The 27,209-nt window shown below is 45.3% G+C and overlaps 1 protein-coding gene and 1 long non-coding RNA gene across 2 annotated transcripts in view; one reads left to right on the forward strand and one right to left on the reverse strand.

Annotated features, from left to right (window-relative positions):
• syt1a (synaptotagmin Ia) overlaps positions 1-27,209 on the reverse strand; it is a 622,829-nt gene that overhangs the window by 257,930 nt on the left and 337,690 nt on the right.
• Positions 13,175-15,432, forward strand: LOC119954646. Its single transcript, XR_005458286.1, has 3 exons — positions 13,175-13,353; positions 13,762-13,863; positions 13,978-15,432. It is a non-coding gene; the product is annotated as an uncharacterized LOC119954646 (long non-coding RNA).

The raw sequence follows: 27,209 nt of genomic DNA on the forward strand, positions 1-27,209 counted from the left end.
TGCCGAATTTCCTTAGTTTCCTGAGGAAGCATATGCACTGTTGTGCTTTCTTGATGGTAGCGTCGACGTGGGTGGACCAGGACAGATTTTTGGAGATGTGCACCCCGAGGAATTTGAAACGGCTAACCATCTCCACCTCGACCCCGTTGATGCTGACAGAGGTGTGTACAGTACGTTGCTTCCTGAAGTCAATGACCAGCTCGTGGAGTCTTTTTGACCAGACCCGGCCCAACTTGACCTTGAGAGGCCTGCCCAGCGACCCGACCCGGAGAGGCCCACCCAGTAACCAGACCTACCTGGAGATGGAATAAAGAAAAATCCACGTGCAGGCCCGACCAGGCCTACTTCAAGAGCTGACCCCAGGAGTGCCCAAGGAGGGAACAGACCAGGGACACAGCCCAACCTACCTCAGGAAGCATAGAGGGGTGTAGTGTTAATAAGGTCAGTCCATAAGAGGGTCATTTAGGAGTCTGGTTACATCGGGGAAGAAGCTGTTTTTGAATCTGTTCGTGCATGTTCTCAGACTTCTGTATCTCCTGCCCAACGGAAGAAGTTGGAAATGTTCTTTATAACTGTGTATAGTTCGCCCGGTGCCTTCCTCACTTATGCCTGTGGTGGGATGTAGACCACTATGATAATGGCCTGAAGTCAATGACCACTGATCAGTAAGTTTGCAGATGATATGAAAATTGGTAGGGTGGTGGGGTGTTAAATAGTAATTGGATTCCAGGAGGATGGAGATGGCCTAGTCAGATGGGCTGATCAGTGGTAAATAGAATTCCATCCGGATAAGTGTGAGATGGTACACTTGGGCAGGAGAAACAAGGCAAGAAAATGCAGGGTAAACAGCAGGATTCTGGGAAGCACTGAGAATCATCAGGACCTTGGTGTGCATGTACACCAGGTACACCAAGGTAGCAGAGCGCATGGATGCAGTGGTTAAGAAGGCACATGGTACTTGCCTTTATTAGCCGAGGCATAGAGTTTAAGAGCAGGGAGGTGATGCTGGAACTGTATAAAATGTTGGTTAGGCCACAGCTAGAGTATTGTGTGCAGTTCTGGAATCCACATTTCAGGAGGGATGTGATAGCACTGGAAAGGGTGCAGAGGAGATTTACCAGGATGTTGCCTGGGCTGGAGAATTTTAGCTATGAAGAGTGATTAGATAGACTAATTGTTTTCCTTGGAGCAGAGAAGACTGAGGGGGGACATGATTGGGATGTATAAATTTATGAGGGCATAGGTAGAGTAGTCAGGAAGAAATGTTTTCCCTTGGCCATGAGACATAGATTCAAGGTGAGGGGCAGGAGGTTTAGAGGGGCTGTGAGGGAAAATCTTTTCACCTAGGCGGTGGAGGCAAAGACCCTCGTAACATTTAAGAAGTATTGAGGTGTACACTTGCAATGCCAAGGCATACAAGGCTATGGGCCAAGTGCTGGAAACTGAGATTAGAGTAGTTAGGTGGTTGTTTGTGACCGGCGTAGACGCAATGGGCGACCACAGCGACCACACTTAAAAAGCACTTAATTGGCTGGATATTGCTTTGGAACATCCCAAGGCCCAGGGAAGTGCTATATAAATGCAAATTCATTCTGTTCGCTCCTTTGTTTATTTTTTTTCTGGCTGTAGCTCTTAACAGAGATTCTGCTAACTCAACCTTTACTACATGAACTACAGGTTAGTTCCCCTTGGAAGAAAATATAAGCTCCCGAGAGAAAATAAATAGCACATTTTTCAACTGTGCAAGTTATTGATTTCTAATCAGCCTAAATATTAAACAAAACAGTAAATCATCTAACTACAGCCATTTAAAATGAAGTCAGATGTTTCAAAAGATTAAATACATGGAAAGGTCACTTGGGTTACCTTACGCAGCTGTCATTAATGTAATTACACATTTTTCTAGTATGCAGCCCAATGGATTCATTTAATCTTGCAAAGCTTATAGCCCTGTAAGGCACACAGTAATGATTAAACTCTCAGCTCAAACATAATGCAGAGTTTTCATCACTTTACAAGCTTCTTTGAGAAAACGGTGAATTCAAACACAAAAACACATAATTATCCAGGCTTTCATGAACATGAAAAGCTGATTGGACCTTTTGGTTGGTCCAAAAGGCCTGCTGCAGGTACAATGAGGATTGGTATACTATCAGGAGTCACTTCTGCACCCACCCCTCTTTCCCCCAATCCTCCCTCACCCCCACTCTCTCCCCACATCTCCCCCAATCCCACTCTCCCAACGTCACCCCATTTCCCCCTCTCGCATACGTCTCTCCCTATCCCACCTCTCCTCCAATCCTCTTTCTCCCTTGCGTCTCCACCAATCACCCCTCTCCCCCTGCATTTCTTCCAATATCCCCTCTCCGCCTGCATCTGCCTCCACCCCCCTCTCTCGCTGCATCTCCACCCCCATCTCCCCCAATTCCCCCCCTGTCTCCTCAATCCCCCTCTCTTCCTCCACGTCTCCCACCCCAATCCCCAAAAAGAGAAAGCCCAGAAAAATCCCAGGGCCAATGAGGGAAAAATTGCTCTGGAAAATTCCTCTTCTCCTCCCTTGGGGGACCAGAAGCACTTCAAGAACTGGCACAGATCATGTGCTATCTGTAAAGACACTAACGTGCGATATGATGTGATCTCCACCCCAGTCAGGAACACATTCAACTTGGAGGCAGAGTGTCAGCAGCTCGTGCAACACACAGACAATTGTCTCAAGACACTTTACAGGACCATTATCAGACAGGACACTAAGCTGCATTCATAGAATTTACAGTGCAGAAGGAGGCCATTCGGCCCATCGAGTCTGCACCGGCTCTTGGAAAGAGCACCCTTCCAAGCCCACACCCCCACCCTATTCCCATAACCCAGTAACTCCACCCAACACTAAGGGCAATTTTGGACACTAAGGGCAATTTATCATGGCCAATCCACCTAACCTGCACATCTTTGGACTGTGGGAGGAAACCGGAGCACCCGGAGGAAACCCACGCACACACGGGGAGAACATGCAAACTCCACACAGACAGTGACCCAAGCCAGGAATCGAACCTGGGACCCTGGAGCTGTGAAGCAATTGTGCTAACCACTATGCTACCGTGCTGCCCAGCATTGAGAGATGTTAATACAGTTGACCAAATGTTTGTTTAAGGAGTAAAGATTTAAGGAAAGAGGTAGAGAGATGCCGAGGTTTCGGAGGAGAATTCTAGAGTTTAGGATGAGGGAGCTGAAGGTATGGCCACAAATTGTGGAGTGATTAAAATTGGTGATGTTCAAGAGGCCAGAAGTGGAGAAGTGGCAAAAGATGCATGAAGTTATTTCATGTAATTTTGTAAAATTGCACCTGCAGCTCTGACAGGTTCATATGATTTATTTTTTAAAAAGCCTCAGCCATTGTCAGCTGCGGCTTGGTGGATTGCACTCTTACTTCTGAATTAGGAGGTTGTGGGTTCAAGACCCACCCCAGAGACTTGCGCAGAAAATCTAACCTGACACTCCAGTGCAGTACTGAGAGAGTGCTGTCTTTCAGGTCAGACATTAAATTAAGGAGCTATTTGCCTTGTCAGGTGAATGCAAATGATTCCATAACACTGTTCACAACAAAGCAAGAGATTTCTCCCTGGTATATTGGTCAATTTTTATCCCTAAATCAACACCTGTATCAGAATATTTGGCCATTATCATAAAAGCTATTTGTGGGATCTTGCTGTGTGCAAAATGGCTACCGTGTTTCTTAAATTACAATTGTGGTTACACATCATTGGCTATAGGATGTTTTGGGATGTCAAGAAAGGCAGTACATATAAATGCAATTCTTAAATAGATGTCATATAGCGTTTCAGACAATATTCAACTTTTTATTAAATGTTCGCTGTGTGTTTGCTACTTCTGCTCCTTGTACGAGTACCCTCAAGTACCTCTAAACATCAGCCTTCACAAGGTTCATATCATATAGAAAATATTCTGCCTTCCCGTTCTTACAAGTTTTGATCAACAGAATCGCTAATAGAAGATCATCAGAGCTGGAAACAGCCATTCGGCCATCGAGCATGCTCCAACATTCAATAAAATCATGGCTGGATTGTGGCCTTCACTCCACATTCACGCCTGCCCCTCAGCGCGGTAGCGGGGGGCAGCGCGGTAGCATGGTGGTTAGCATAAATGCTTCACAGCTCCAGGGTCCCAGGTTCGATTCCCGGCTGGGTCACTGTCTGTGTGGAGTCTGCACGTCCTCCCCGTGTGTGCGTGGGTTTCCTCCGGGTGCTCCGGTTTCCTCCCACAGTCCAAAGATGTGCGGGTTAGGTGGATTGGCCATGCTAAATTGCCCGTAGTGTCCTAATAGTAAGGTTAAGGGGGGGAGTTGTTGGGTACGGGTATAGGGTGGATGTGTGGGTTTGGGTAGGGTGATCATTGTTCGGCACAACATCGAGGGCTGAAGGGCCTGTTCTGTGCTGTACTGTTCTATGTTCTATAATCTTGAGGATAAATGGAGAAAGAGTTCAGAAAGCTGCTGCTCAGGAATATGGGAATCCTCGTGCATAAATCACAAAACGTTAGCATGCAAGTCCAGCAGGTCATAGGGCTGTTTAGCACAGGGCTAAATCACTGACTTTGAAAGCAGACCAAGGCAGGCCAGCAGCACGGTTCAATTCCCATACCAGCCTCCCTGAACAGGCGCCGGAATGTGGCGACTAGGGGCTTTTCACAGCAACTTCATTGAAGCCTACTCGTGACAATAAGCGATTTTCATTCATTTCATGGGGAAAACAAATGAAATGTTGGCCTTTATTTCAAAGAGAATGGAGTATAAAAATAGGGAAGACCTGCTAAAACTGTATAAGGCTCTTGCTAGACCACATCTGGAATACGGAGAACAATTTTGTTCCTCTTATCTAAGGAAAGATATAATGGCACTGTAGACAGTACAGTGAAGATGTGGGTGGCACAGTAGCACAGTGGTCAGTACTGTTGCTTCGCAGGGCAGCACGGTGGCACAGTGGGTTAGCCCTGCTGCCTCACGGCGCCGAGGTCCCAGGTTCGATCCTGGCTCTGGGTCACTGTGCGTGTGGAGTTTGCACATTCTCCCCGTGTTTGCGTGGGTTTCGCCCCCCACAACCCAAAGATGTGCAGGGCAGGTGAATTGACCACGCTAAATTGCCCCTTAATTGGAAAAATGAATTGTAACTTAATTGCAGTGTTAATGTAAGCCTACTTGTGTCAATAATAAAGATTATTATTACTAGGTTGATCCCAGGTTTGGAGGGATTTTCTTATGAAGAGAGGTTGAGTAGGTTGGGTCCGTCCTCATTGGAGTTCAGAAGAACGAGAGGTGACCTTATTGAGACATATAGGATTCTCAGAGGGTTTGACAGGGTAGATGCCGAGAGGTTGGTTCTCCTTGTGGGAGAGTCTAGGACCAGAGGGCATAATCTCTGAGTAATGGCTCGCCCATTTAAAACAGAGATGAGGAGGAATTTATTTTCTGAGGGTAGTGAATCTGTGGAGTTCTTTACCGCAGAGAGCTGTAGAGGCTGGGTTGTTACGTTTGTTCAAGGCGGACATAGACAGAGTTTTCATCAGGAAGGGAATAAAGGGTAATGGGGATAAGGCGGGAGGGTGGATTTGAGGATTATCGTATCAGATCAGTTAAGATCTCATTGAATGGCAGAACAAACTTGATAGGCTGAATGGTCTACTTCTGCTCCTACGTCTTATGGTCTTCTGTCAGTCAAAAATCTATCTAACTCAATCCTGAATATACTCAATGACCCAGCCTCCACTGTTTTCTGAGGTAGAGAATTCCAGAAGTTAATCGCTGTCTGAAAAAAGAAATTCATCCTCAACTGGGTTTAAATGGGAGTATCCTTGTATTGAAATTGTGTCGCCTGCTTCTGGATTCCCCCATGAGGAGAAACATAATTTCAGCAGCTACTCTGTTGAACCCCCTCAGAATCTTAAATGTCTGAATAAGGTCATCTCACATTCTTCTAAACTCCAAAGAGTACAAGCCCAACCTACTCAACCTTTCCTCATAAAACAAGTCCCTTCATTCCAAGAATTAGCTAAATCAATGCTCTATAACTGCCTCCAATACAAGTATGTCCCTCCTGAAGGAGACCCAAACTATACTCAATACCCTAGGTCCGGATTCACCAATGCTCTGTACAGTTGTAAATGGACTTCCCTACTTTTATATTCCAACCCCCTTTCAATAAATACTCCATTTTCCTTCCTCAACATTAGCTGTACCTCCATTCTAACTTTTTTGGATTCATGTACAAGGACACTCAGGTACCTCTGTACCTCAGAGTTCTGTAATTTCTCTATTTAAATAGTGGGCTACTTTTCTATTCTTTCTGTCAAAGTGGACTGCCTCATATTTTCCCATTTTATCCTTCATCTGCCAATATTTGCCCAATCACTTAACCTATCTAGATACCTTTGCAGACTGCTTGGCAGGAAATTTCCTGCCATTCATGCTGTTGAGATCTTCCTGTCCCACCGACAGCGTACTCCCGCCATGGGTTTGACAGCGGTGAGGGGTACATTCAATGGGAAACCCCGTTGACAATGGCGGGACCAGAAGATCCTGCCACTGGCCAATAGCAGGCCGCTCCCTGCTGCACAAAACACATGGCGGGTTGCGTGGTAAATCTCACCCCTTATGTCCTCTTCACAACTTACTTTCCGACCTCTCTTTGCATCATTATACCTCATTAACAATGCGATCATTGTTACTGACTGACAATCGCATACGCTGGCCCAGAAATTGAACAATAAATTGCATTGTGTCTCAGTCCCTTAGGCTGTATATTGTTTCAGGAGATGTTAAAATTGGTACATTTTTAATTTTTCCCCTTTTCCTTTCTGAATCCATTCTCGCATTTTAGTTCAGTCTTTCTTTCCATTTTCCTTTCTGTACCTGTTTCTGCTTCACCCGCCATCTGTTTCCTTTTCAACCCTTAAATCTCGGTTCTGAATGTTGGATCAGTTGTTCACCAAGGTCCCAGGTCCTCCATTTTCCTTTCACACCCTGATCAGCTCAGACTTCAAGCAAATTTGCGAACAACAAGTTTTAAACATGCAAAAATAAGTCTAACTAAAAATAATATGTGGTGAGATACCCGAATGCAAGAAAATCCAGTCCGACAGACTTGTTGGAAAAATATCCTGATTCCCCATGATAGAAATGCTCCTGATATGGTTCTGATTGGTGTTGAATTAGTAAAATGTAAATAAATACATATATTTTTAAAAATCATATTTTTTGACGATGCCTACAACGACTGGGAAAGGAGAGTTAGAATTATTTGATAATATTAAAGAAGATCACAGACAATGGGGTGGGGGTGGGGGGACAGACAGAACTGTCTGCAAATCACATAAATATGGTCAGTGTTCAGAATGATGAAGAGTTTGATAGAGTAAATAAGGAGAAACATTTTTCAGTGGCAGGAGGGTTGGAATCCCAGGAGACACAGATGGAAGATAATTGGCAGAAAACCTGAGGGGAGATGAGAATTTGTTTAATGCAATGAGTTCTGATAATCTGGGATGTTCTGTTTGAAATGCTCGTGGAGGCAAATTCAATTGCGGTTTTCAAATTAAAATTTCATACGTACTTGAAGGGAAAATAAAATGCAGTAATTGGGGGAAGGAACCAGGATTGTGGGGCTAACTGGGTGGTTCCAGCAAAGGGTGAATGGCCCTATTCTGCACACAATCAGACTCTATGAAGGAGGAATGAAGTTGACATGATATTAGGATGATTGAAGAAACTGGATTATTTCTCTTCATTTTACATTCAATTCTTACATAATAAACGAGAATTACAAATATTTTTTGCCGATTGTTTGCAAGGAAAAATCACAAACTAGCGTTGCATCCAAGTAAGCAAATAATCAGAGAGCAATCCTGGGTTTCTGATTGTGTAAGTGGGACACACTAATATAAGCTTCTCTGTGAATTAGAGCATGTTCAACCTCTGCTATACAAATTGTGGTGACAATCCCATATGGAAGCCTGAAGTAGAAAAAAAGTCAATGATGAAACAGTGTTGTTGCAGATTGGAACTGTGCACTTCTGGTTTACTGATACATGCTGAGCTTAAAACGCTGAATGCATTGTTTTGTTAAGATAAATCTTTCTTGCGACATCAGTGAAGAAATAACATATCTGATTGTGCCAATGTTCCCATCCTTCTCGATAATTACAAATGATAGAGGTGCAATGTTTTAATGAGTGTATTTGAATAATTGCAGCTGTAATTAATTATCGCCACAGTGTTGGGTTGAATGAGACAGGGACATAATATAAAAATGACATTTCAATTTGGCTCCATTCCCATGCTGCATTTTGAAGAATCATTACTGAAATATGAATTAAACTGCTCAAGTAATGTACATCTGATGATTCCAATTTATTTTATTTATTCATAACAGTGAAAAATCCAGATGTTTCATATTGGAGATAGCTTTAATTTTCAAGTTATGCTCAAAGCATATTAATAACTGCTGCAATTTAGACCTAGTAATTTATCCACATTGTCAGCTGCACAAATCTAATGTACAAAATTATATGTGTAAATGAAGTGAGTAGATGAATGAAACAAAAATGTCTTTCTCTCCTAATGTGGGTTTGATATTGTGCGCGATTTCTCAGAGGATCCCTTGTGGTTGAAGTTACTCATTTGAAGTAATCACAAATAGTCACTTGGTGGCACAGAGCTTGAATATTGCTGAAAAAAGAAGCATGTTGTCCAAGCTTTTCATTTTCTCTCATCAGGCCAAATACAAGAATTCCAAATTTCAAACAATCGCAACAATTTATATGGCAGGAGAAAGTGGTGCTGATCAGTTGGCAAGTCAAATCTGATTACCTGATGCGTTGCCATGGAGAAGGCAATGTAGAACTACAGGTTCCCGAAGCTCCTGGGTAATTCAGTAAGGTACAAGACTTCAGTATATCCCTTTTGTTTGCAGAGAATGGATCCATGTGAATGAATTTCTGTTGCTTCAAACAAGTGTAAAGGAACATGCTGTTTTATTCGATCAGCCAATCGCTGGGGCATATGGTCTGTTTACCTGGCATTATACCAGCACTGAAATTCTTACACAATGGGTGCGATTTAACAGCCTCATTGTGGCTGGCTTGGTGTTGAGATGAGGCCGTTAAATCTCGTGAGAGGCCTCTCGCGGGATTCACGATGCTCAAAACGTCTCGTGATATTCAATTGAAATTCGCGAGATGTCACAAACTAGATCTCATCCCACTAGGCATGATCAATGACTCATTTAAATTTCCATTCTCCAGATTCCCTCGGTGCTGGGGACCTAACGGTATCACCTGGGAGATCTCGCCAGGGAATCTTTTAGTGCTGGTCCACACAAATGTGGACCCGGCATAACGGTACCTGGGGGGGGGTCTCCCAGGCCTTTGGAGACACCTGGGTGGTCAGGGAAGGGCACCCTGACACTCCTACTTGAACCTGGGCACCTTGGCAGTGCAAACCGCACACAACACTGTTTTGTACACTGGGGAGCTCCACTCGCTGGAATTCCCCATCGTAGCGAGAGACCAGGGGCAGGATTCTCCAACTCCACGGCGGGTCGGAGAATCGCCGGGGTGGGGAGGGGGGGGGAGAATCACGCAACGCTGGTTATTACGGCACCAGACCAGGCCATTGAACCCAACTGGTCCATGCCAGTCTTTATGCTACACAATGGCGCCGGCGATCTCCCCGCACGATGCCGAGTCCTGCCGCCGTCATTCTCGTGTGGTCCTACCTGGCGGGACCTATGCGTTGTGGTGGCAAGGGGCGGCCTGGTGGGGGGGAGGGGGGATCCTACTCCAGGGAGGGGGGGGGGGCGGTGGTCTGGCCCACAATCGGGGCCTACCGACTGGCTTACCCCGGTGGGGGTCTATGTTCCTCCATGCCGGGCCCCTGTAGATCCCCACCGTGTTGCGTCGGGGCCGGCAACACATGCGCATGCGCGAACTTGTGCCGGCCGTGCTGATACCCTTTTCGGCAGCTGGAGTTGCGTGAGGCTCTCCAGTACCATGAGGCCCCCTGTGCGGCACAGGATCGCTGATCCTAGGGGCCAGATGATGCCTTCGTAAAGCGTCCCGGCATTTACAACAGCATCAACACAGCCCCAGGATCAGAAAATCCCACCCCAGGACGCCATTTGAAAATGGCATCCCAATCTCCAAGGCCTCCAGAGCAATCCCTGACCTCTCCCCCAGCCCGAACGCACTATGGTAGGGACCCTGTACCCCCCCTCCCCCCACATCACCCAAGCAGCCATTCTCAGTCGATCATGCCCATAAAAAATACCAGCCTGGTATCTTGGCAGTGCCGACCTGACACATTGGCAGTGCCCATGCCAGCTCAAAATACCACCTGGACAGCTTAATAGTGAGATAGTGAGATGGGGTGCCATTTTGAAAGGGTGCCCCGATCTTGAAATGAGCTTACACCTCCCACCCATGGGCAATATCACCCCCCACACACACTACCCCACACCTCCTAGGTCTGGACACCCCGCTGTGGAGTTCCTTGGGGGCCCCCTCTTCAGGACCCCCCAAATCCCCTTACAGCGCCTCCTCCCTTCTAGGACCCCCATCCATCATCCACCGAACTCCCAGACGCCCCTACTTACCTGCCCTGCACTCCACCGCTCTTCAAACACCCTTCTGTCCTCATTTCATGAGCATGGGCATAGACTCCACGCCACCCTGGCACCCAGGCAGGGCTCCTGCAGGTGCTGCCGGGTGACTTCCTGGGACTTCCGAAGAATTGAGGGAGGTCGGTAGATCCTGCGCAGATAGATCATGGGTAGGTTTCCGACCTACTTCTGTGAGTGACATTCGGTCCCGTCGATTTTGGGGCGGGGTTCGACTCTGGTGTCTCGCGGGACTTCGGAGAATCCCAGGAAGCGGGGTATCTGTCGGGAGGCTCGCTGCAGGCCTCTCAAAGCATTCTCCGGCCGCATTGCGCTCAAGCGAGGGCACAACGCGGCCAGAGAATCACGCCCATTGTGTCACATCCGCCAAATTTTTACCCACTCGCAGAAGCTCTCCGAATTCCCTTAATGTATCTTTGCATCCTCCTCACACATCACACTTTGGCGAATAGCTGGGCCCCAAGCACTTATCCATGTGGTACCCCACTAGCCTGTCGACCTTAAAATGACCCATTTACTCTCCTTATTCTGTCTGTTAACCAGCACTCAATCCATGCCAGTATATTCCCCCCCAGTCCCATGTGCTCTAATTTGTTTACTCACCTCTTGTGTGGGACCTTACCAAAAGCGTTCTGAAAATCTAAATATAACACACCTTATCTATTCTGTGAGTTACATTCCCAAAAAACTGCAACAGGTGTGTTAAACATGATTTCCCTTTCATAAACCACATTGACTCTGTCCAATCCTACCATTATTTTCCAAGTCTCGTCTTTCACATCCTTTAATCCAGATTCTAGAATTTCCCCTGTTACAGATGTCAGGCTTTCTCTCTCCCTCATTTCTTAAATAGAGGGGTTACATCTGGCCACTTTCCAATATGCAAGAACCTTTCCAACGTTTATAGAATCAGAGTTTAAAGAATTTTGACAGATGACCATCAAGACAGATGACTTATGCAACCACCTCTTCAACACTTTAGGGTGTGCCTCAACCAACAATCTCTAAAAAACACTGACTGGTCATATGTCTCATTGCTGTACACAATTTGTTGAGAGAGTTTCCGACATTTAAACAGTGACTATATTTATAAAAGTACTTGTATAATTGTCAAGTGCCTGATTTACAGCCTGCCACATTTTCTATCTACAATAGAAAATTACGTGAATTTCACTCATTTCTGTTCCTAATTAGTCCTCAAGGCATAAGAAGCTCTGAACCAGGGATGGTATTTCACAACATCCCCTCCAGCATTCTGCTCAATGGGTCTATTATTGAGCAGAGTTAACTGGGCCTGAATCATATTGAGTGGGACATCTCTCTGCCCCATTAGACTTTTATATTAGGCCTTTCAACTCAAAAATATTTTTTGCAGTGCTGTTGCTGGGAGTGTGAGCTGATAATGGGGTGTCAAAGACATCAGGGAATGATGAGACTAACAGTCTATCTCCTTAACCAATGAGATTTATGGACTGAGAAAGAAACAGGAAAGATAGAGAAGGAACTTGGGTGAATAAGAGTCAAATCAGACACAGAAAGAAAAATAAAGTGAGGGAAGGAATGGATTAAGAGAGAGAGAGAAAAGAGAAAGCAATGAAAAGAAAAACAAACATTTTACGTTTCTGAGAATTCACTAGCTGTAGCAATGAACAATCTGAATTGTTCTCTTTCTGGGCCAGAGAGGTTGCTTTAATTGCTTCAATAATCATCATGTTGTTGAAAAGCTATTTACGCTGGGCTGGATTCTCCGGTTCCCCCAGCCGAGTGTTTCTCGGCGGCGCGCCATTTGTTGACAGTGGGATTCTATCTATCCGTTGCTTGTCAATGGGATTTCCCATTGAATCCACGCCACGTTATCGGGAAGCCCGTGGGCAGGGGTGCGCTGCCAGCAGGAATAATTAACAACCAGAGAATTTCAACCAATGTTAATTAAGATGCCTTCTCTGACCGTGGCTGTTTTCCCACTTTGCTGCCTTTCGTGGATAGTTAATGGTGAATAGTGGATAAAATGCAGCTATTACTTAATAATGGTGGGGGGGGGGGGGGGGGGGGGGGGGGGAGAGATACGAGAGGTGGGATGCTGTTTTTGTGACTGGTTTTGGAGATTCACAAATCACAGCGTATCGTTTAATGTCCCAAACTCATTGACTATTAAAAATGACAAGTGGTGTTAGCATGCCGTTAGTTTCTAATGGGATTTGACCGATTGCCTTCCTTCTGGACCTTTCTATTGCCACAAAGAACTGGGCGTATTTATTCACAATTGAGAGATGAGCACTCTAGGCTCTGATTAAGGGCATTAATTTTGCGCTCTTTACTGGTCAGATACAGCAAAGAAAACTTTAAAAATTCCAGTGTCAAAACCTGTGCCCTTTCGTTGGGTCAGGCAGACTAAAAATGTGAATGTCAGGTCACATGCTACCGCACAAAGCTTTATACAGCCTCCAGTCAAAGGTATTACTTAGGCTTCAATTGCCTGATCCGAGCACAGATAAAAAAGCAACTATACGTATGAAATCTGAACTTGCTCACAAAATGTTTCCATCCAGTTTTGTGTGATTATCAATATGACGGAAAGGTCGCTGAGACCTTCGTTAACCCTGTACTGAGCATCAATGTGCCATTATCTAACATGAAGCCAATGATCTCCTCCAGATGCTCAACATTTGAGGTAATGTTGTCTATGAAACAGCTGAGTGCTTCATAATAGTCACTGAAGACTATCAAAATGAAAGGTGTAGAGTTTGGCTTTGTAACCCGCAGTAGAGGCAAACCCTCGGAGTATTTTCGTGTCAGATTGAAGCAGCTTTTAAAATATATTTACGAGGAGGAAGGGGCATAAACTTGAGGCACATCAGAGTGTTCGCAAAGGCGAGTGGGGGGGGGGGGGTGGGTGGGAGGGAGAGGAGGTGGGGGGGAGGTGGGGGAGTGATGGCGGGGAATGCTAACTGGAAAACGTGCTGCTGATTTTAATTGGTTTGATGCTCCAAAGCACGCAGTATTTTCCTTTGTAAAAACGTGGACACAGAATTCATACAGAAATTCTTCTCTTCCTTATTCCCCATGCATGCATGCACAGTGGTTTTGTTCCCTATCAGGGGATATGTGTTGAAGACCATCAGTTTCTGTTCCTGGAGCTGAGAGTAACCTTGAAACGAAAATACATTTCCTGGACTGGTGGGTAAGTGTCAACCATCTTCTCCTACCCTGGTAAGTAGACGGTTAATGCTAATGACTTCTTCCTTATTGCTTTCTCATACACCCTGATGCTCAGCTTTTTTGATTCCACATGCAGGATCCTGAGGTGAGGTGCCAGTAATCACGTACCGAGTGGTCAGATTTGGATGTTTCATTTGTTGCTGCTGGGAGTAACCCAAGGTTGAAGGAACCAAATGTGACAGGGCCTGAACAAAGGAGTTTGAGAAAACAGCCGAAGGGAATCTCAGGAGCTGTGACCGTTTCAGGAGCTGCCATTAATTTCAGAAAATCTGCCGTTAATCAGCAGTCAGGCAATGTTTTTGAATGTAATTTTAAAAGTGGATTAAATACATAGGAGCAGTAACCTGGTGCAGTTTGATTAATGCAGCTGAAAATGGGTTTATCACAAAAATACACATTTTAATAAGTGTCTGGACCACCACCTGTGTGAGTAACTTGATTTAAAATAACTGAGAAACGGCTTTAGAAAAGCTGTACCGAGTCAATTGCCAGTTACATTGGTGGCCAGTCTTCAGCTTCTCAGTACATTAAATATTCTAGTACCTGAAGAAAAGATTAATTTTAAGAACCTGTTCAAAAGGCTCAATTTATGTTAGTTCAACTTGGTGATTAATTTTTATCTGGGTATTTGGCTGATTTTGTGGGAAGACCAGCTTCTAACGCAATGTCTTCTAAAGCAGAGAAATAGATGATGGAAACTCGATTGGCACTGAGAAACGTTCACATGGGTTGGCTGATTTTGGGTGAAATGAGCTTAAAAAGACCAACACAATTTTTCAGAAACTCTCAGGCATGGTTTATTCGGACGAACTGCTGGTGTTTACGCTCCACAAGAGCTCCCTTCCACCCCAATTCACCCTAACTCTATCAACATAACTTTCTATTTCCAACATTACAGTAGTTACTATTGTTATCAATCCGCCTGAAGACAGCAGTAGACAGTATTCAAAGGGCTCAATTAGTATGCGTCTCTCCTGAAAACGAGTTTTGAAAAGAATGAAGTGTGAATAGCTTATGGAGGAGAAACAGGTTATAAATGATTGGGAAGATCCCTGAGATATACATGTATTAATGTATAGCTAAGGAAGTTGATGGGGACAGACAGCCAAATCCACAGAACGCATAATCAAGGAACAACAAAGGTATAATTGCTCAGAAGCCAGGACAGGCAGTTACCATCTAGCAATCTCAGAAAGTGGACAGGCCAGTTTCTAGCCACCAAGCCTGAAGGCCAAGTTTACAGCAAACAAGCTTGTAAGTATTAGAACCAAGGCATTGCAAACAATCTTTGTGACAGTAGTTTTAAATGTTTTCGCAGGACCAGGAAAAAGATGAGTCCCAGAATTGGGTATCATCCCTTATTGTGTGGTAACCATAGCTGGTTATTCAATTTGGATCTTGTTTGGTTAACAGAGGAAGTCTTACAGAGTTCAGGTTACACAGATATATTGTGTAACAAAGGGTACATTCTATATAAACTGTGTGTTTAGTAATTCATACATTTTAATTGCGTGAGAGTAGAGCCATCCTATTTGTGTGTATTTGTCTTTTCTTTACTTTAATAAATAGTTGTTAATAATTGTTATACGGCGACTGGGTTGTTTATTCTCAATGGGGTTTCACTTGTCTCCTCACACCAAAACTAAATGAAATGAAAAATGAAATGAAATGAAAATCGCTTATTGTCACGAGTAGGCTTCAATGAAGTTACTGTGAAAAGCCCCTAGTCGCCACATTCCGGCGCCTGTCCGGGGAGGCTGGTACGGGAATAAACCAGTATTCCAAGTTGGGATACCCTCGGAACTGGGCAAAGTTGATTGGAAAAGGAGCCTAGCAGGGAAGACAGTGGAACAGCAATGGCAGCTGTTTTAGGGAGGGTTTATTAGGGAGGCACAACAGAAATTCATCCCAAGGAGGAGGAAACATGCTAAGGGGAGGACAAGGCATCCATGGCTGACAAGGGATGTCAAGGACAGCATAAAGGCTAAAGAAAAAGCATACAAAGTGACGAGAATTAGTGGGAAACCAGAGGATTGGGAAGCCTTTAAAAGCAAGCAGAGGACAACCAAAAAAGGGAAGATGAAGTATGAGTGTAAGCTAGCTAGTAATATAAAGGAAGATAAGAAGAGGTTTTTTTCAATATATAAAAGGTAAGAGAGAGGCAAAAATAGACATTGGGCCACTAGAAAATGTGGCTGGAGAAGTAATAATAGAAAACAAAGAAATGGCAAACAAACTGAATAGTTACTTTGCATCAGTCTTCATGGTGGAAGATACCAGTGGGATGCCAGAGCTCCAGGAGAACTAGGGGGCTGAGGTGAAGGTTCTGGGGAAACTGAAAGGTCTGAAGTAGGATAGGTCACCAGGACCGGATGGACTACACCCCAGGATCCCAAAAGAGATCGCTGAGGAAATTGTGAAGGCATTAGTGATGATTTTTCAGGAATTACTGGAGGCAGGAAGGGTCCCAGAGGACTAGAAAGTGGCTAATGTAACACATCTGTTTAAGAAGAGAGGGAGGCAGAAGACGGGAAATTATAGGCCGGTTAGCCTGACTTTGGTCATTGGTAGGATTTGAGAGTCTGTTATTAAAGATGAGATTGCGAAGTACTTGGAAGTGCATGGTAAAATAGGACTGAGTCAGAAGGTCTTTGACAAGGTGCCGCTTTGGAGATTGTTAAATAAGTTAAGAGTTCATGGTGTTCAGGGTAAGATCCTGGCATGGATACATGATTGGCTGACTGGCAGAAGGCAGAGAGTGGGGATAAAGCGGTCTTTTTCAGGATGGCAGCCCGTGACCAGTGGTGTGTCTCAGGGGTCTGTGATGCAACCATAACTTTTTACAATATACAGTAATGGTCTGGAAGAAGGAACTGAAGGCGCTGTTCCTAAGTTTGCAGATGATACAAAGATCTGTAGAGGGACAGGTAGTATTGAGGAAGCAAGGGGACTGCAGAAGGACTTGGACAAGCTTGGAGAGTGGGCAATGAAGTGGCAAATGAAATACAATGTAGAAAAGTGTGGGGTTATGCACTTTGGAAGGAGGAATATAGTTATAGACTATTTTCTAAATGGGGAAATGCTTTGGAAAGCAGAAGCACAAAGGGACTTGGGAGTCCTTGTTCATGATTCTCTTCAGGTTAATGTGCAGGTTCAGTCAGCAGTTAAGAAGGCAAATGCAATATTGGCATTTATGTCAAGAGGTCTAGAATACAAGACCAGGAGAAGTAATGGCTGTATAAGACTCTGGTCAGACCCTATTTAGAGTATTGTGTCCAGTTTTGGGCCCTGCATCTAAGGAAGGATGTGCTGGCCTTGGAAACGGTCCAGAGGAGGTTCACAAGAATGATCCCTGGAATGAAGAACTTGTCGTATGAGGAACGTTTGAGGACTTTGGATCGGAACTCTTTGGAGTTTAGAAGGATAAGAGGGGATCTTATTGAAACTTACAAGATACTGTGAGGCCTGGATAGAGTGGACGTGGAGAGGATGTTTCCATTTGTAGGAAAAACTAGAACCAAAGGACACCATCTCAGACTAAAGGGATGATCCTTTAAAACAGTGATGAGGAGGAATTTCTTCAGCCAGAGAGTGGTGAATCTGTGGAAATCTTTGCTGCAGAAGGCTGTGGAGGCCAATTTGCTGAGTGTCTTTAAGACAGAGATAGATAGGTTCTTGATTAGAAGGGGATCAGGGGTTATGGGGAGAAGGTAGGAGAATGGGGATGAGAACATTTCTGCTAGACTCGATGGGCTCAGTGGCCTAATTCTGCTCCTATGCCTTATGGTCTTCTGGAGATAATATCAGCGTGTTTTGTGACTCTATTCTTCAAAAGTGGCTGGAAAATGATTCGGACACTCCAAAGCTGTGAAAGATTCCACATAAATACTTATAAATAGTTTTTTCATCTTCACTCACTCATGTGTTTAGCCAACATCTCCTTAAATGCATTTCTGCCGCAACCATTCCCCGTTCTCGTGAGTTCCACATCCTGACTAATCCCTTGGTAAAGAAGCTCCTTTTAAATTTTTCACTGGATTTATAGCTGGCAGTGTTATATTTATGGACCCATGTTTTACATTAGTATTTAGGTTAATATTTTAGGTTTCATTCGTGTTTCAGTGTAGATGAAGAAAATACATGCGAAGAATGTGGTACGGTCGCACAGTGGGTAGCACTGTTGCTTCACAGCGCCGGGGTCCCAGGTTCGATTACCGGCTTGGGTCACTGTCTGTGCGGAGTCTGCACGTTCTCCCCGTGTCTCCATGGGTTTCCTCCGAGTACTCCGGTTTCCTCCCACAAGTCCCGTAAGATGAGCTTGTTAGGCGAATTGGACATTCTGAATTCATCCTCTGTGTACCCGAACAGGCGCCGGTCTGTGGCGACTAGGGGATTTTCACAGTAACCACATTTCAGTGTTAATGTAAGCTTACTTGTGCCAAAAATAAAGATTATTATTATATTTTGGGGAGGACGCATCCAATTTAAGTTATAAATAAGCGTGGCTCATATTGAGTTTAGTGAACGACTGTACACCCGCCAACTTCGTGTAATGGTCCTTAAAGCGAGGCATGGGGTAACAGTCCAACCTTGAAGCCATATTCATGGTGAGCTTATAGTCCCCACATAACTGGACTGTCACACACCCCACAACAACCCAGATTAACCTCAGCGGATTCCGGGAAGATTCTTGTCGGGGAATCTCAGCCTTTGGCCAACATGTCGGGCCTTTACGGTGCTCAGTCAGGGGCAGGGTAGCCGTCTGGGCATGGGTCCCGTGCCGGGAGTCGGCATGCCCCAACGAGTTTACTTCCATATCTTGTATTTCCTGTACCCTTCGCTCTGCGCCTTCCCGGGACAGCGAAATCTGTGTGCCTTGTTGTTGATTCAGGGAAGATTTGGTCAAAGTTTCTTTTGGGCGGTGGCATTGTAAACGATCTTGTAGCAATTCTTGCAGGACAGGCCGTATTCACAAAACCCTGCAATCGTTCACAGCCCTGACAAATATTCAGTAAAGGACTCACCTGGGGTCCGCTCTGTAGTATTAAAATGATACCTCTGAACAACAATGGACTGAGTTGGGTTAAAGTGCTGCCCCACTAAAATTACTGGGTGGTCGAGGTTTGCATGTCGGGCGCCACTGGATCGGTAAGGCTCCACAGCACTCCAAACATGTGTGTGCCACAGGCTGTCAACAAGATGACTGTCTGTTGGTCATTCTCTGTGATATATTGGCCCTGAAAAAGTAGCACATTTGCGTCGCATACTGATTCCAGTCTTCCAAGCTGGCTACAAACACAGGCATAATGAAAAGCGAAATCCAACCATTATCCAACAGGAACAGGGAGGTGGCTTATGCAATGGTGTAGCAGCGTTGATAGCTATCCAGTTCGACCCTCGTTGTCAGTTTGTAGTTCAAAGAAACTTAGTTTATTTACAATAACTATTATTTTCATCACGTGGCAGATCTCAACTGGGTCTCCTTCCTGGTGCCTAACAGGCCGGTTGTACCATACAACTACACATTGTTTAGAGGTCTCCCGCCCCCTTAGAGGGGGAGTCCGTATTCTGCAAGGTTCACGGGGAAGTTAATTGTACCCAGACGCTTGTGGGTTATAACAAAGAGGGAAGAGAATTAATATCTTGGACAAATGTGAATAAAAGACATACTGATGTGACAAAGTGGTGACACAGCTCCGTGGACTGCCTTTGATAAATGCCCTGATGTGGAGCTGAGACAATGGGAGCAACTGTTTACCTTGCCAGAGAGAGTGATCAAAGGACTACAAGAAATCTGGTGTAATGTCCCCTCAAAGCCAACCAAGCTTCAGGGAATGTCCATCTTTAGTCAGTATCACATAGACTAATTGAAAGTTGGAGCTGGCAGTTACTGGCACCCAAACAAATCTTCGGACTCTTCAATCAGAGTTTATCACTCAATGAGAAGAGGTTCTGAATACGAATGAGTGATCTTTGGCACTGCAAGCTTTACTATTATTCAGCTTGCTCAGTACAGACTATCCAAAGCACGATGCAGTACTTCAGTTACATTCACAGCCAGACCCTGGGTCAGAGGTGATATACACAGTCCATATTTAATGCTTCACAGCTCCAGGGTCCCAGGTTCGATTCCCGGCTGGGTCACTGTCTGTGCGGAGTCTGCACGTCCTCCCCGTGTGTGCGTGGGTTTCCTCCGGGTGCTCCGGTTTCCTCCCACAGTCCAAAGATGTGCGGGTTAGGTGGATTGGCCATGCTAAATTGCCCGTAGTGTCCTAAAAAGTAAGGTTAAGGGGGGGGGGGGGGGGGTTGTTGGGTTACGGGTATAGGGTGGATACTTGGGTTTGAGTAGGGTGATCATGACTCGGCACAACATCGAGGGCCGAAGGGCCTGTTCTGTGCTGTACTGTTCTATGTTCTATATGCAGTAGTGTAGTCGTTTTGACACTAGACGAGCAACAGAATTTTCTAGAAGTGACAGAGACCTTGGCTGCTAGCTGAGAGCTAGCAGAAGCCCCACCTCACCTCTTTTCAGAAAGGCCACTCACATCTTCCAATACTCAGGCATTTGGCAGGCCGGGTACAGGCTGGGTACAGGCCGGGTGCAGGTCTTTCCCCAGGGTCAACAGCCCCAGGGGTGGAAATCCTGGCTGCTAAGAGCTGCTGACCAATCAGAGACCAGCATCTAGTTTGAGTGGCTGTGTCACCAGGGAGGGTGAGGCTGCTGCCTGCCAACCTGCTGAGGCACAGGATGGTTGCTGGATCTCAGGGGAGAAGTGAGTGATTGGGGGGGAGATGGGAGAGGTGGGTGGTTGTTGCACGGTGGAGTCCATGCAGTTGTGTGAGCAGCAAGGGCAGGGGGGATGGTTACTAGTGGGTCTTCTCCCTCCCCTTTTCTTAATCAAGCGGTGAGCATGCTCTAACAAGGAACCTCTATTCTGCTTGCAGGAGAAAACAAGGAACCCCACCTGTGTTTCCTTGTCATGATTGAGAGGGAATTCTTAGGGTTATGTTCGGTGTAAAGAAATTCCACCTGTATGTGTACGGTCAACGGGTCGACATAGTGACTGACCACTAAGAGCCTGTTAAGGGGCAGCACGGTGTTGCAGTGGTTAGCACTGCAGCCTCACGTCACCGAGGTCCCAGGTTCCATCCCGGCTCTGGATCACTGTCCGTGTGGAGTTTGCACATTCTCCCCGTGTTTGCGTGGGTTTCGCCCCCACAACCTAAAGATGTGTAGGGTAGGTGAATTGGTCACGCTAAATTGCCCCTTAATTGGAAAAAATGAATTGGGTACTCTAAATTTAAAAAAAAGAGCCTATTAAGGGAAGATGAAATGAAAATCGCTTATCGTCATGAGTAGGCTTCAAATGAAGTTGCTGTGAAAAGCCCGTAGTCGCCACATTCCGGTGCCTGTTCGGGGAGGCTGTTACAGGAATCGAACCGTGCTGCTGGCCTACTTGGTTTGCTTTAAAAGCCACCAATTTAGCCCTGTGCTAAACAGCCCCTACCACTAGATAACACTAGATAAGCCCATACCACTCATAGCCTTGGTAAGGATTCAGCGTTGGGCCCGTCTGTTGATGGCTTACAACTATGCTTTTCAGAATCAGCCTGGGATGCAAATTTCTAATGGGGATACATTAAATCGCCTGTCCCTACCCAATTACATTCCACCACCACCGGTATCTCAGGGGATCGTTCTAACCCTAAACTTCCTAGGCACCCTGCCAGTTCCACAGGGCACATCCGCTGGACCCAAAGAGAAACAATTCTTTCAAAGGCCAAATTAATGATACAGTTTGGATGGTGTTACGAGACGTCTGAACAGCTGAGGCCCTACCTCACTTGTCACGATGAGTTGACGTGTGAAGATTGTATGTTGCCATGGGTATCACAGGTGGTCCTGTTTCAGGCCAGGGATCCTTCTTCAAGAGTTACACAGCGCCCATCTTGGTCATACAAAGAGGAAGATTTTGGCGCAGTTACATCCGGTGGCCAGGCACAGGCAAAGCCATTGAAGAACTAGTATAACAGTGCCAGCCTTCTGCATCCCTTCATCCCTTGGAATAGCCAGGTCACCTGTGGACCAGGATGCGCATTGATTATGCAGGCCTATTCTGGGCAAGAGGTTTTTGGTGCTGGTAGATGCCACTCAAAGTGTTCATTAGTTCAGGAGATGGGGACCACTACCTCGGTGGCCATGCTAGATGCCTTGTGCTGGGTGTTTGTCATTCATGGGCTTCCCGAATCAATTGTTTTGAATAATGGCACTCCCTTCAACTGTGATAATTGGAGAGAACTGGAGAGAAAATAGCTCCAACACATGAGGACGTCCCCCTATCATTGAATGGCATGGTTGATAGAGCTTTTCAGACTTTCAAGAATGCCATGAAAAAACAATCTGATAAACCACTTTGCCATCGGTTGGCTAATTCTTTGCTGCTGTACACCTCAACCCATCATTCAGCCATGGGTGTCCCACAGTTTCTCATGGATTGTTGGTGAAAATCCGATTGGATCTTACATTTCCAAATTTGGCAAAGAGGGTAGAAGCATGTGAGGCCCCTCTGAAAAGTCAGCGGTCAGGGCAGAGGGATGACAGGTTGTTCCAAGTGATTATGGTCATACGCTTTGGTTAGAAGCATGGGCTGCGGCCCAGTCAGGGTGGTCGATATTAACGAGAAGACCGTCAAAAAGCATGACAACCACCTGAGGAGCCGTGGGGTGGCGACCCCCGACGTTGAATTGACAGGTCCGGCGAGCATCATGAATACTCCTGTCGCTCGGTTCAGTCTAGGGGAGCCAGGGATTCCCATTTCTGCTCAACCTGCTACGTCTGTCGAGACCAGTGAGGTTAATTCGCCTGTCAGTGAAGTGGGCCCTCCCGAGGTGACATCGACTGTGGACCACTCATCGCCCAAAAGAGTGCCAAACCTCCTGCTGAGCTTCAGAGGTCTGGGAGGACCTAGAGGTCTCCCGACCGATTGACTTGTTGATAGACCCTCTTTCCTTCGTTGTCCCTGTTAACCATTGCAACTTGGGTATATAGTTTTGGGGTAGTGTGTTAAGTGACCTAAGGGGGGAAGGATGTGGTAGCGTTGTACCTTTTCACTGAGGCCAATGTTTCCTTTACTATTCAGTTAGGCGAGTGTGAGCAGTCGAGTTCCACAGACCACGTGACCAGCTCAGGGCCAATCACGCGGGAGCATATGAACCCTGGCCAGTGTGGAGTTTGCGCGGGGCCCTTTGACTAGGACCCCAGGCAGTATGTACCAGGGAGCTGAAGAGTAAAGACTTGTTTTATAGATTTCTGTGCCTGTTATCTAACTGCCTTTGCGCTTCATCAATAAACTCTTTGTTTATTACTAGAGTATATGTCTCCAACCACCACCTAGTGAAAGTACATGATGCCATTAAACCATACCAACGCTATGATGCTGCAAAGACCCACAGGTATGAACAGTGTCCTGCAAACACTGCAGAATGCTTTCATTGCAGCAGGATTGTACCATTGGGAAGATGTGCTGAAGTAAAACCTCTAACCTTACAGGAAATAATGAAAATGTTTTCACACACAAAACTATTAAGCAGTTAGTGAGGAATTTCATCAAGTTTCCTGTGTGAAATCAAAGGCCCCCAGTACACATTCTGTCATGCAGATATATGTGTCAATGGACATATCACCAACTTTAAACTGGACAGAGTTGCAAGTGCAACAATTTCAGCAGAAAAAGAACCATGTCTTTTAACACAATTCCTGAAGCCAGCTGAAACCCAGATACATGGTCCAGGAGGGATCAAACAACAAGTTAAGGGAATATTACAGTCAACTCCCCAGTACAGGGAAAAGCGATACTAGAAACATTGTATGTTCTACAGAATTAGGAATTCTCTCTGTCGAATATCCTGTATAGACCTGAACCTCCTCAAGACAGTAGATGATGTGACAACTGAATCCCTGCATCTATTCACCTGGACCCAAAATCTGGAATTGGACTTCAGTGCTGACTTTTAGACACTCTTCACAGCTCTTTTCCAGGAAGATGTCCAGGAGGGAGTGAGTGAACTTGTTCTCACTGAAGGCATAGTGAACCAATTAGACTAGTGTAGCCACCTGGGTTGGCCATGTCCCGATTCCAAAATGGAGGTCCGCTAAGAATGAAGGGAAATTCAGCCAGGTACAGGGAAACAAGCAGGTACAAGGTTTCCTATGTATTAGGACTTGCAAAAACCCAGACAGAACTGAAACCAGCAACTATCTGCATATTAATGAGCGATCCCTGGGAACAATTGGAAGCATTAAGAGTAATCAAGACCAAACCAGACTCCCCGGCGCCAGCGGGAGCCAGGACAAAGGAAGGTCAACAGACACATCGGAACCGCCCAGCGATCAGGGAACAGCTCCAGTATTGGAGAAATCGATCCAAGTGATTGGAACTTAGTCCAATCAATTAGAACCAAGTCCGGGGTCCGCCCAAAAGGGCGCAAAACCCCTGCGCTATAAAATAGAGCCCCCAAGTTCCGTTCGCTCTCTTGGCAGGTCTTTTTGGCAGCTCTCAAAGAACTCTTGACTGTGACTCTCAACAAGGAGAGACCTGCCTAGCAGCTGCACCAACCAAGTAAGTCTCCAGTCATCGCACGCTACGAGATAGGCGCTCCTAGCTACTAGTCCATACCAGCTTGAAGCCTGCAGACTCAGAATCGAACGAAAGGCCATTGTTCCCCTGACCTGGTGGGCCCTTTCCAAAGCTAAGTATAGGCCTTTTAGTGTTAGAGATAGCCTAGTAAGTAGTGTTTTATGCATGAGTAGCGATTGACTGTGTATTTAATAAATGTGTTTTGATTTGAAACTTACTAACTGGTGTATTGAGTTATTGATCAGCACTTGAACTTGAACCTCGTGGTGGTATCATAAAGATACCTGGCGACTCTAGAGCAAGGTGATTAAACAGAGCAAATTAAGTACAACCACAATTAGCAACACTAGGGAATACATGAATATCACACTGATCATTCATCACTTTACAGTATTGCTGAGAAGATAGAAGATGAAACTCTAGTGGTAGAACACACTGTTCCAGTATCACATTCATTCAGTGGTGACCTCCACAAAAATACATCTGCACCTATCCATCTACCAAAAGTGATAGTCAAAGACGCAGGCTATCAAAAATAACCAGGACTAGACACAGAACTAAACCATACAATGTCCACCTCTTCCATGTTGGAAGTAATGACCTTGCTGATAGAGCAGGTCTGCTAGAAGTTGAGGGAAAGCAAGGTGATGATCAAGTGGCTTCCTCACAGTCTCACATTCTACCTAAGCAATTATTTCCAGAGATAGCAGTCTGGGGTTATATGGGACATGGGATCGTATGTAAATAACAATGTAAATGAAATATATATGGACAAAGACTTGGGGGAGATGTAATGTTGAGGTGACTACGGTTGAAAGGGTTTATGTGTGGGACTGTGGAAACAGTATTGCCTGCATGATTATGTAAGATTATGACCAAGAGTCAAGAGGAAGAATGCTTCTAGCTTAGACAGTGTAATACTTGGTCATGCAAATCTGTATATAATCCAATAGCCCAGTTATTGTTTAGACATACCAATGTCTCAGCATTCCTCAGCCAATCATAACAAAAATACAATAGTCATCGAAGACAGAAAATACTGGACAATCTCAGCAGGTCTGACAGCATCTGTGGAGAAAAAAGAGAGCTAACATTTTGACTCTTTGCCAAATTCTTTGTCGATTTACTAAGTTTTTTATTGCTCATCTTATTGCTCATGCTGTGTTAATGCTTTTTCATTTTAATGCAGATGCTGAAACTGATTGAAACAGTGACAGTAAAAGAAAAAGTGACCTTCAATATGGCCAACGGAACTAAAATCACATTAATAAAATGATTAACATTGAAACATTTTTTTATGAATGGTGCCCAGCATGTGGGATATCTATGGGCCCTGGCGAAGAGTGCAGTTAGAGCGCCCACATTCAGCAATCCACCTTTCCAAAGAAGGGTTAGACATTTCAGACAACTCGCTATTTTCATGAAATCTTGCCAGTGTTGGTGAGAGACGCGGTCAACAGCATCTCAGAGAGGAGACATAAAGCATAGGGGAAAGCCTAATCCCGAGTAGACAACAGCTCAGTCTTGCAAAGGTTACATTGCTCACCATTGGGCAAATGCAGTACAGTATGTTTCCCATTTGGAAGGGTTCTCTGTGAAGAAAACACTGGTTAGAATCTCGAATATAATGACCTAAGTGATTTTGTAATTTATGCCCAGAGTCCTTTGAAATTGGGGGGGGGGGGGGGGGGGGGGGGGGGAGGGGGGGAATTTCAGCATCTTCCACTTAAAGAAAAAAAGACCACATCTGCCCCTCAAATGTTTTGATTCACAGAACATCACAGCATAAAAAAAGCATGAGAATGCATTGTTTACTTTGTACTTACAGCTGAACTCAGTATGAATGCTTGGCTGACTTTAAAATCCCCGAATCACTTACCTCAGCAGGAGGCTGTGTAGATGCTCTGACAGACAGATTTAGGAGGTTATGAAAGGATCATTTATCTTGGATGTCATTACTGAAATAGATGTTTGTTTTTACATCAGATTGACCGCTTGAGAGGATTTACATTTTTGTTGAATGGGTTTCAGGAATGTGAGTTCTTTTTAGCATCAATATGTTTTATTGAGAACTCGTTAGATTCTTAGAAGTAATTTTTTTTTCATCCCCACATGGTTTCTTCTGTGCATAATGGCTACTGTATGAGTGACTGGAGGATACATGGGTGTGGGGGCACAGAGGATGTGTTTAACTGTGATGGTCCTAGCATCATGAATGTGGGGCGGGTTTATCAATTGGTCTTTTACTGTCTGTCATTTCAGATGAGACTCCCTAACTAAAAGAAACCCCCAAAGAGACCGACCTAACTGAAGGAACCCTCCCACAGAGACCTCCTAACTAAAGGACCCCCCCACAGGACCCCCCAGACGAAAGGCAGTCTTCCCTCCACAGACACCAACCCCACAGAGCCCCTTCTCCCCTCAGCCCTGGAGAAAAGAACCCCTGTCTTGAAGCTAGAGGGTAGCCCAAACTGTTCCAGTGAAACAAATTACAGTTGTAACACTTACCTGAATGTGTGTACGTGTCCATTCCCAGAAGGAGAACAGCTGTGACCTGAGTTTCAACCCCTCAGATCTATTCATTCCTTTCTAGTAGTGGCTGTGATTGACAGCTCCCATAAACCAACTGCAGCCTTGAGTCATTCATCTTCCTTCATGGAGGAGCGACTCT

Source organism: Scyliorhinus canicula, chromosome 20 (assembly GCF_902713615.1).
Source record: "Scyliorhinus canicula chromosome 20, sScyCan1.1, whole genome shotgun sequence".
Classification (NCBI taxonomy): Eukaryota; Metazoa; Chordata; class Chondrichthyes; order Carcharhiniformes; family Scyliorhinidae; genus Scyliorhinus; species Scyliorhinus canicula.